This window comes from Podarcis tiliguerta, assembly GCF_965153285.1.
Source record: "Podarcis tiliguerta genome assembly, chromosome: 3".
NCBI classification, from domain to species: Eukaryota; Metazoa; Chordata; class Lepidosauria; order Squamata; family Lacertidae; genus Podarcis; species Podarcis tiliguerta.
The window spans coordinates 117,952,494-117,963,424 of NC_139536.1; positions in this window are offsets into that span (position 1 = coordinate 117,952,494).

Consider the following 10,931-nt stretch of genomic DNA (forward strand, 5'->3'; position numbering starts at 1 on the left):
GCCTTCTTTGCCTCAGTCTTCTCCGATAAAGAAAACAATGCCCGACCTGAAGAATTTGGAGCAAATGATTCAGCAGAGAAAACACAGCCCAGAATAACTAAGAAGATAGTACAAGAATACTTGGCTAGTTTAGATGTATTCAAGTCTCCAGGGCCAGATGAACTGCATCCAAGAGTATTAAAAGAACTGGCAGATGTGATCTCAGAACCACTGGCAGTCATCTTTGAGAATTCCTGGAGAACAGGCGAAGTCCCAGCAGACTGGAGGAGGGCAAATGTCCCTATTTTCAAAAAGGGGGAAAGAGAGGACCCAAATAATTACCGCCCAGTCAGTCTGACATCAATACCAGGGAAGATTCTGGAGCAGATCATTAAGCAAACAATCTGTGAGCACCTAGAAAGGAATGCTGTGATCAGCATGGATTTCTGAAAAATAAGTCATGTCAGACTAACCTGATCTCGTTTTTTGACAGAATTACAAGCCTGGTAGATGAAGGGAACGCAGTGGATGTAGCCTACCTTGATTTCAGCAAGGCATTTGACAAGGTGCCCCATGATATTCTTGTAAAGAAGCTGGTAAAATGCAGTCTTGACTATGCTACCACTCAGTGGATTTGTAACTGGCTGACTGACCGGACCCAAAGGGTGCTCATCAATGGTTCCTGTTCATCCTGGAGAAGAGTGACTAGTGGGGTGCCACAGGGTTCTGTCTTGGGCCCGGTCTTATTCAACATCTTTATCAACGACTTGGATGATGGACTCAAGGGCATCCTGATCAAATTTGCAAATGACACCAAACTGGGAGGGGTGGCTAACACCCCAGAGGACAGGATCACACTTCAAAACAACCTTGACAGATTAGAGAACTGGGTCAAAACAAACAAGATGAATTTTAACAGGGAGAAATGTAAAGTATTGCACTTGGGCAAAAAAAATGAGAGGCACAAATACAAGATGGGTGACACCTGGCTTGAGAGCAGTACATGTGAAAAGGATCTAGGAGTCTTGGTTGACCACAAACTTGGCATGAGCCAACAGTGTGATGCGGCAGCTAAAAAAGCCAATGCAATTCTGGGCTGCATCAATAGGAGTATAGCATCTAGATCAAGGGAGGTAATAGTGCCACTGTATTCTGCTCTGGTCAGACCTCACCTGGAGTACTGTGTCCAGTTCTGGGCACCACAGTTCAAGAAGGACACTGACAAACTGGAACGTGTCCAGAGGAGGGCAACCAAAATGGTCAAAGGCCTGGAAATGATGCCTTATGAGGAACGGCTAAGGGAGCTGGGCATGTTTAGCCTGGAGAAGAGGATGTTCAAATATATAAAAGGATGTCACATAGAGGAGGGAGAAAGGTTGTTTTCTGCTGCTCCAGAGAAGCGGACATGGAGCAATGGATCCAAACTACAAGAAAGAAGATTCCACCTAAACATTAGGAAGAACTTCCTGACAGTAGGAGCTGTTCGACAGTGGAATTTGCTGCCAAGGAGTGTGGTGGAGTCTCCTTCTTTGGAGGTCTTTAAGCAGAGGCTTGACAACCATATGTCAGGAGTGCTCTGATGGTGTTTCCTGCTTGGCAGGGGGTTGGACTCGATGGCCCTTGTGGTCTCTTCCAACTCTAGGATTGTATGATTCTAAGTGCACAATCTTCATGGAATGGAGCCAGCTGCTTTCTGCAGGCGACACATCCTGCAAGGACGACACATGCAAATGCACTCTTATTTCCCAGCCTGAGCAAGTCAGTGGCACCAGCTGCCCTCCACACTCTGCAAAGCTTATGAAACACGGGGGGGGGGGGGAGGGAGTGTCACTATTTAATTTCTTACAAGGGGCCAGGGTACAGGGACACTTGTTGCAGTCAGATGGATGTGCTTCAAAGCAAAGTGCTGGAGAGGCTTCAGCTGTCTGCCGCCTCAATTCCCCAAGAATGCCTCATGGCCCAAGTGGGAAAGTAAGCGGGGGGGGGGAGTTGGAGTCCCACCAAGTGCATTATTTTTTTTAATTTAAAAAAATCTGGTGGGGCAGAAGACCTTGCTGTGGCACCCATGGGCACCACATTGGGGAAGGCAGGACTAGATTATGGCTGAATTGCAGGCACACACTTTCCAAGTGGGTATGGGCTCAGTTTTGCCAGCACATAATAACATTATGGCCACCACAGAAATATGAACATCACTGCTAAGATTTTGAAGAGAATCTTGAAGCGGGCAATACTTATGGCTCTTACCGAAATATCCCGACACTGCTCTAGTTACTATAACGTTGCAAAATAATTTCCCTGTAATCTACTGAACAAGTCAGTTTGAAAAGCTATAAATGAATTATTATTAAGCTTCTAGCCCAACTGCAACATTTTAAGAGGTGTTCTTTTAATTCTAGATAAAGTGCTGCATCCAATCATTCCTTACTGGTTTTGGATGCTCTGTCGTGGTCATTTCGTACCTCCTTAGCTGCATCAGGCGAAGGGCTGATCACTCTGCTCTCCATCCCGACCAGGTCCCGCGACTCTCTCCTCCTGGCGCCCCCAAGGCTGCTCCCTTCAGCTCCGACCCCGGCCAGCCCCGCTCCGTGGCGGGATTCCTGGGGCGCCCGCCTCACCTGCTGCTCGTGGCCCGCCAGACCCTCGCCTCGCTCGGCCCTCGCCTCGCCCGGGACGAGAAGGAGGTCGGGGGGGGGAGACGGGCAGCGAAGCCCCACGGGGGGGAGGCCCCCTCTTTCCTCTGAGCGCGCCTGCGCGGTGAAGGAGGACCCCCCCCCCGCTCGGGCTCCGCCTCTTCGCCTGGCCGAGTTCGCGTCCCGCTCGCGAAAACGGGAAGCGAGGAAAGCGGAGGAAAGTTCGCAGCCAGTCTTGAAGGCGTGCAAAGGCTGGGATGCTGAACAGAGAAGACAGGGTGTGTGTCCCCCCCCTGCCCTGCACAGGGATGCTGGAGGGAGGCAGTTTGCCCCATGATTCAGCCCCCCCCGCTCCTCTCTTTTTTCTTTCTTGTAAAGGAAAGCTCAGAGTCTGGGCCCCTGCCTGGCTGGGGGTGCCCTTTCCAGAAGTGTCCTTGGGCGTAGCCGGGGTGGGGCAGGGAGGATCTGCCCCCCAATCAATACAAATCTGAGGTTCTGCCCCCCCCCCAACAAAAACCATGGCTACACCCATGGAAGTGTCACCGCAGCCCAGGTTCACGGGGGGGGGGGGGGCTGTGCTTTATGGCACCTTTTCTCCCATCTTATCTCTTAGCTTCATGCGATGGAATCCGGCCTCCTTAGTAGAGCCTCCTTTTGCCTGGCACAGTGACTCCTGTATAGAAAGAAGCAGAGAGGCTGCGATGGGAGAAGGTGGTGGATGCCCAAGACAAAAAGGGAATTCATGCTGCAGGATGGGGGGCAGCATTCCTATTAAGTTGTGGGTGAGCATATCAGACGACACAGCGATTCTTCAGACAGCTCTTGTTTATTCACAGGCCAGAACAGAACTGAACTGAAGGGTTCAGCCGGCCTGCTTATATAGAGCTCCACCAGAACGCAACAGTAACAACTTTCTGTAACTATCCAATCACTGAACGTCACTTTCAATTCCTTATTTGCATATGTGGACCTGAGTGAAAACTATATACAGTATCCCCCTGCTGGCCCAGTATGAGAACTTCAGTACATAACACCCCTCCCCACTGAGATAAGGTGGTAGTTACAATTGTAATGGTTTCCTTATATACAGCACTACACGTAATGGTTCAATTAGGTACAAAAGCATATCGGTTACATTTTACATACTTCCATTAGACCGACAGTGTTACATTTCTAACAACATAGTCCTTTAAATAAGTTGGGCGCTTGGAAACTCTGCCGGATCGCTGGGGACCGGTACCCACATCCGGGGGGGCCACCCAATCCTTGCTGAGGCTGTGGTGCAACCCTAGGTGGTGTTGAAACCAAGTCCCCTGGATCTGCTGCTGTGGGTGGAATATCCGCAAGTGGAGTTGGCAGAATGTCAGGCACAGCAGTGGTCTCAGTCTGTGGGAAGTCCGACAGACCCTCTGAAGCAGCTTGGTTCGGCTCCACGCCTGCAGTTTGTGAGGTGTAGGTGGAACCTCGCCATCTGTAAGTGTCTGTTCCGGAGCCACGAGCGCAACTGGGGACACTGCGGTAGTGTCCAAGTCCCCAACCCTGTGCCTAAGCTGGTCTATGTGCTGGTGCCACAAATGTCCATTTTTGAGTCCCACCTGGTACGGGTGAAGTCCAGTGACTCCCACTACAGTGGCTGGCACCCAAGGAATGAGCCCCACAAAGTTCCGGGCAAAGACCTGGTTTCCTGGAACAAAGGATTGTGGCGCATTGGCACAGCCTGGGGGTTCGGCCACGGCAATGTCCGGGTGCAGCCGGTCGAGCAGGGACCTGAGGCGGCGGCCCATAAGCAGTTCAGCAGGACTCCGCCCTGTGGCCACATGAGGGGTGATCTGTTGCACGAACAAGTATTAGGCGACCCGCTCGTGCCAGTCCAGGCGTGCCAGTGTCTCTTTTGCCGGGCGCACCATTCTCTCTGCTTGCCCGTTGATGGATGGATGAAATGGTGCCGTTAGGGCATGGCGGATGCCCAGTCCCAAAAGGTACTGCTCAAAAGTGCCTGAGGTGAACTGCGGTCCGTTGTTGGAGACGAGGACATCAGGACACCCATGCGTCGCAAAGAGGCCTCGCAGCACCCGGATGACGGCCTAGGTAGTGGTGGAGGGCATCAGGGCCACCTCCAGCCATTTGGAATAGGCGTCCACCACTACCATAAAGGTCCGGCCGCGAAAGGGGCCGGCCAGATCGATGTGCACCCTCGACCAGGGTTTCTTGGGCATCTCCCAGGTGCGTCCCTTAGCTGCCGGTGGCGCAGGCCTCAATTCTTGGCACGCTTGACAGGTGGAAACCCAGGCAGTGATGGCATCGTTCATGTTAGGCCACCAGACGTAACACCGAGCCAACGCCTTCATTTTGACGATTCCTGGATGGCCAATGTGCAGAGCCTCAAGGACGCGTTGGCAGAGTCTTTGGGGAACCACGACTTGGTCTCCCCACAGCAGACAGCTGTGATGAGCCAAGAGTTAGTGTTGTTTGGTTGCGAATGGCTGGAACTCTGATGCAAAAGGCCCTTGTGGCCACCCCCTCCACACCCAGTTGAGCACACAGCTGATGGTACGATCCTGGGCAGATGCGGAGGCCACAGTGGCAGCCAGTACAGGCGCTGCCGGAAGATCCTCAATCAGGAGGAGTGATGAAGCTGGAGCCAGGTCTTCCACAAACGCTGGAAGAGGGCAACGGCTGAGGGCATCGGCATGGCCCATCGATTTCCCTGGGCGATGGATGAGCCGGTAGTGGTAGGCAGCCAGGAAAACAGTCCATCGCAGCATGCGCAGCGAGAGGACCGGTGGAGTTGGATGATCACTAGTGAGGAGGCCCAGGAGCGGCTTGTGGTCAGTGATGAGGTCGAAAGTCCTGCCATTTAGGTATTCATGGAATCTCTTCACTCCAGCCACAAGTACTAGTGCCTCCTTGTTGAGCTGGCTGTAATTCCGTTCAGTCAGAGATAGCATTCTGGAAAAGTAGGCGAGCGGTGCTTCTCTTCCGTCTGGAAAACGGTGACTAAGGACAGCTCCGATGCCAAAAGGTGAGGTGTCGCAGGCAAGGACCAGCGGCCTGGCTTCACTGTACTGTACCAGCACACTGTCCGATGAAAGGAGAGCCTTGACCGCGTAGAAGGCCGCCATCTCCCGATGACCCCAGGACCAAGGCGTCTTTCTGCTGAGGAGTCGGTGAAGAGGCTCAGCCACCATGGCCTTGTGGGGCAGAAACGTGTTATAAAAGTTCAGCAGTCCCAGGAACGCCTGCAACTCCGTCTTGTTCTTCGGGATGGGGGTCTGCTGGATAGAGCAGATCTTGGATGCGGTCGGGTGAAGGCCAGAGGCATCGATAAGATAGCCCAGGAACTCCACCTGTGGAACGGCGATCTGGCACTTCTCCCTCTTTACCTTGAGCCCGGCCTCCTGGAACCTGGTCAGCATGGCGCGGAGGCGCTCGAACAGCTGCTAGTGTGAGTCTGCGGACACCAAGACGTCATCAAAATTCGGCACCACGCCTGGAAGCCCTTGCAGGAGACGCTCCATAAGGCTTTGGAAGATGCCAGGAGCCACACTCACCCCAAACTGCAACCGGCGGCAACGGAATGCCCCTTAGTGGGTGACGATCGTCTGTGCTTCAGCAGTGGCATCGTCGATGGGCAGTTGTTGATAGGCTTAGGCTTGGGCAAGGTCCAGCTTAGTGAAGACCTTACCCTCACCCAGGGAATGCAGCAGGTGGTAGACAACAGGAACCGGGTAAGTGTGCTACTGAAGTGCCTTGTTGATCGTGCACTTGTAGTCGGCGCAGATTCTCACCGACCTGTTCGGCTTGACAGGCGTGACAATGGGGGTTTCCCACTTGGCATGGTCAACCGGCTCCAAAACTCCTTGGGCGATCAGCTTGTCCAGTTGTTCATCCACCTTAGCCTTGAGAGCAAAGGGAACCCGGCGTAGCTTTAGCTTGATGGGGGCGACTTGTGGATCAAGGCTAAAGGAGATGGGTTACCTGTATATTGCCCCAAAGTGCCGCCAAAAACCTCGGTAAAGTCTTTGATCAGACCCTCAGTCTCTGTGTTAGAGATGCAGTTGACTTCCCTGCCAAGCCGGTGACTTCCCTGCCAAGGACATCATACACACAGACATCTATGGATGTTGGTGATCTAACACTAAGTAAAAGCGAAACGAAAGACGTGCCATGGTCAGATCACTTCCTGGTGCAACTGGACTTATCCATGACCCTTCCCCTCTGCAGGGAGGTGGGACCGATTTGGATGGTCCACCACTTAGTGGATCCAAATGGTTTCCAGAGGATGTTTTATCCCATGTTGATGGCCTTTCAGCTGATTCCCTGTTGACCCGCTGGAATGCAGAATTAACCAGGGCTGTCTGGCTCCGAAGCGCCCTCTCCTATTGCATGGAGCCTGGACAGCCCCATGGTTTTCGCCGGAGCTGAGGGCGATGAAACAATTGCTGAGACGGCTAGAGCGCCGGCGGCGGAAAACGCATTCTGAATCGGACCAGACACGGGTTAGAGCTCAACCTTGAGCCTACCAAGTGGTGATAGCGATGGCAAAGAGGATTTTCTTCTCCGCCTCTATTGCAATTTAACGGAACCACCTTTGCCATTGGGGCCTGGTAAAGACCCCAAGATCTCCTGCAACGATTTTTGCAGATAAAGTAGTTCAGATTCAGAAAGAGGTAGACTCCACCATGGGAGCAAGGCAGGGGTGGGAGAGTGCTAGAGTCCTGCCTAGTTGAGTTGCATGGAATAAATTACAATCTGTTACCTCTGAGGATGTGGACAGGCTGCTTGTTCCTTGCCCATCGTGGCTAATAAAAGCAAGCCGGGAAGGGCTGGGTGATGGGCTTTGCTGGGTGGTGAATGCTTCTCTCTGTGAGGGAGCCTTCCCAGACCCGCTGAAAGAGGCGGTTATTAAACTGCTTCTTAAAAAAAAATCTTTAGACCTGCCCAATATGGCCAACTATTGCCCAGTCTCAAATCTTCCATTCTTGGGCAAGGTGATTGAGCGAGTGGTTGCTGAACAACTCCAGGCACGCCTGGAAGAAGCGGACCATTTGGATCCCTTCCAGTCGGGATTCAGGCCTCATCATGGGACTGAAACTGCCTTGGTCACGCTGGTTGATGATCTCCGGCGGGCTAGAGACAAAGGTGAAAGCTGTTTCCCAGTTCTGCTGGTTCTCTCAGCAGCCTTTGATCCCATCGACCATGACATCCTTCTGGAACGTCTAGAGGAGCTAGGAGCTGGGCGCACTGTTATACAGTGGTTCTGCTCCTTCCTCCTGGGCTGTGTCCAGAAAGTGGTGGAAGAGGATGAGTGTTCAGACCCCTGGGCTCTCACTTGTGGGGTGCCTCCGGGTTCTGCCCTCTCCCCCATGCTTTTCAACATCTACATGCAGCTGCTGGGAGAGATGACCGGGGGTTTGGGCTGGGTATGCAGTATGCAGATGACACCCAGCTCTACCTCTCTTTCATTTTTTTTTAAATGATATTTATTAAATATTTAATAATTACAAAAAGAAAAAGGAAAAGGAAAAAAAGAAACAATAAAAATTTAACAAACAATACATCAAAAATGAAAAAAAAACCAGTACAACAAAAACAACAAGAAAAAGCAAAAACATTTAAAAACACATCCAAATTTCATCTCATTATCTTTCATAAGCTTGTTTCCTCGACTTCCTCGCACCTCCCTTTTTTGTATTCTAGTTCAAATTAGCTGGTTCAACAAATCCTTTCCCTCTTTTTCAATTTTTGTTCTATAATTTATCCTAACACAATTTAACTTTAAATTTTCCACTTTAGCGCATTAACAATTAATATTCATATAGTTCTTAATAACACTTCTGCTAAAACCATGTAACTTCATTCCAATATTCTTCTAACATTCATTAATTTTGCAATATTTCTGTAAATATACTTTAAATTTTTTCCAATCTTCTTCCATCGACTCTTCTCCCTGGTCTCGGATTCTGCCAGTCATTTCCGCCATTTCCATATAGACCATCAACTTCATCTGCCATTCTTCCCGAGTGGGTAGCTCTTGTGTCTTCCAATACTTTGCGATGAGTATTCTTGCTGCTGTTGTGGCGTACATAAAAAAAGTTCTATCTTTCTTTAACACCAATTGGCCGACCATGCCCAGGAGAAAGGCCTCTGGTTTCTTTAAGAAGGTATATTTAAATACCTTTTTCATTTCATTATATATCATTTCCCAAAAGGTCTTAATCTTTGGGCACGTCCACCAAAGGTGAAAGAAGGTACCTTCCAACTCTTTACATTTCCAACATTTGTTATCGGGCAAATGATAGATTTTTGCCAGCTTGACTGGTGTTATGTACCACCTATAAATCATTTTCATATTAAATTCTCCTTTAAGGCATTACATGCCGTAAACTTCATACCAGTGGTCCATAACTGTTCCCAGTCAGCCATCATGTTATGTCCAACATCTTGTGCCCATTTAATCATAGGAGATTTCACCGTTTCATCTTGAGTATTCCATTTCAACAGCAAGTTATACATTCTTGACATTGGCTCCCAATTGGCTCCCAGTACATTTCCGAGCACAATTCAAAGTGCTGGTGCTGACCTTTAAAGCCCTAAATGGCCTCAGCCCAGTATACCTGAAGGAGTGTCTCCACCCCCATCAATCATTGAGGTCCAACATTGAGGGCCTTCTGGTGGTTCCCTCCCTGTGAAAAGGGAGGTTACAAGGAACCAGGCAGAGGGCCTTCTCAGTAGTGGCGCCCACCCTATGGAACACCCTCCCATCAGATGTCAAAGAAATAAACATCTATCTGACACTTAGAAGACATCTGAAGGCAGATCTGTTTAGGGAAGCCTTTGATATCTTCTTCTTTTTTTTAATGTATTTTTAATCTCTTGTTGGAAGCTGCCCAGAGTGGCTGGAAAGAAAGAAAGAAAGAAAGAAAGAAAGAAAGAAAGAAAGAAAGAAAGAAAGCAAGCTTGGGGGAATGGGACGACTCCCAGATACATCTTTGTGACTACACTGGCTGGGAGTGCCGTTTACCACCTTTGCCTGGTACAGTATATGCCAGCTACAGTTGCATCTGGATTGTGCATGGGCAACCTCAAGGCTGGATTAATGCAAAGTGTTCTACATGGAGCTGAACCTTGGCCTTGCCTCGAAGCTCCAGCTAGCCGACAATATGGAACACCTGCTAAAACATCTGTACTGCCTGTCTATATGCAACCAGGCCAGGCTAAAGGTTTCTATATATAAAGCCCTGAACAACTGGGGTCCAGCTGCATCTAATGCAGTGTTAAGTAACTGTCATGTCAACTTGAGCAATGGGACTTTCCCCTCCCACTAAGTCTGTTCTGCATTCCCCCCTAACCTGCCAGAGTAGCTTTGGGGAGGGCACAAGCCAGGCAGATTCCTTAAGGTAAAGTAAGCATATTTTTTTCAATGAATCCGGGGACACTTTAAATAAATAAATAAATAAATAAATACTACACGTTTGGGATGTTGATGTTGCAGTGATGGCGGTGGCAGAGGGGCAGCTGCTGCCTTGACCTCAACCACCACGTTTCCCCTTCCTCCGAGGCTTCTATCTCCTTTCTCCATGAGCCTGGGCAGCCCCTGAGTTGTTGGTTCTTTGGTGGTGGTGGGGAAGCAGTGCGGTAGGTCAGGCATGGAAGGCAGAGAAGGAGGGCCAAGAGCATCAGCAAGGCTCAGGCAGCCCAATGCCTCCCTTCCCACTGGAGCAGCCCCAATCCCATTCCTACTTGCATGCAAGCAGGAGGGGGTGGGGACCCCTCAGATGGGAAGGGAGGCTTCCCGTTGCCTAACTGAGAGATCCCTGCCCCCTCCTGCTTGCATGCAAGCTCTGATAGGCAGTGTGAAGCCTCCCTTCACAGCTGAGAGATCCCCGCCCCACTCCTGCTTGCACACAAATAGGCAGCACGAAGCCTCCTTTCACAGCTTAGTTGCTGGGGTCAGGGAAGGTGGAGGCAGCCTGGACATTGCGTCTTTGAGCCCCTGCACCACCATCATATGGGGACTTCCAAGCAGCTCCTGAAGCCAGCCAGAGCCAACTGCTCCGGGCTGCTGAGACTGCCGCTGCTGCATTTCCCAGGGACATTTGATGAAATCCAGGGACATTCTGGGGATGGAATTTGTCCGAGGACTTATTCGCAAATCTGGGGACTGTCCCCGGGAAACGGGGACGTCTGGTGACCCTACCTTAAGGGCCAGCTGAGCTCATACATCCCAGCTAAGTCACTGAAAACAGGGCTATCATTCCACCCCCCCACCCCGTGACTGAGAAGCTCAACTGACTTCAACTAAAAGTAGAGCATTTA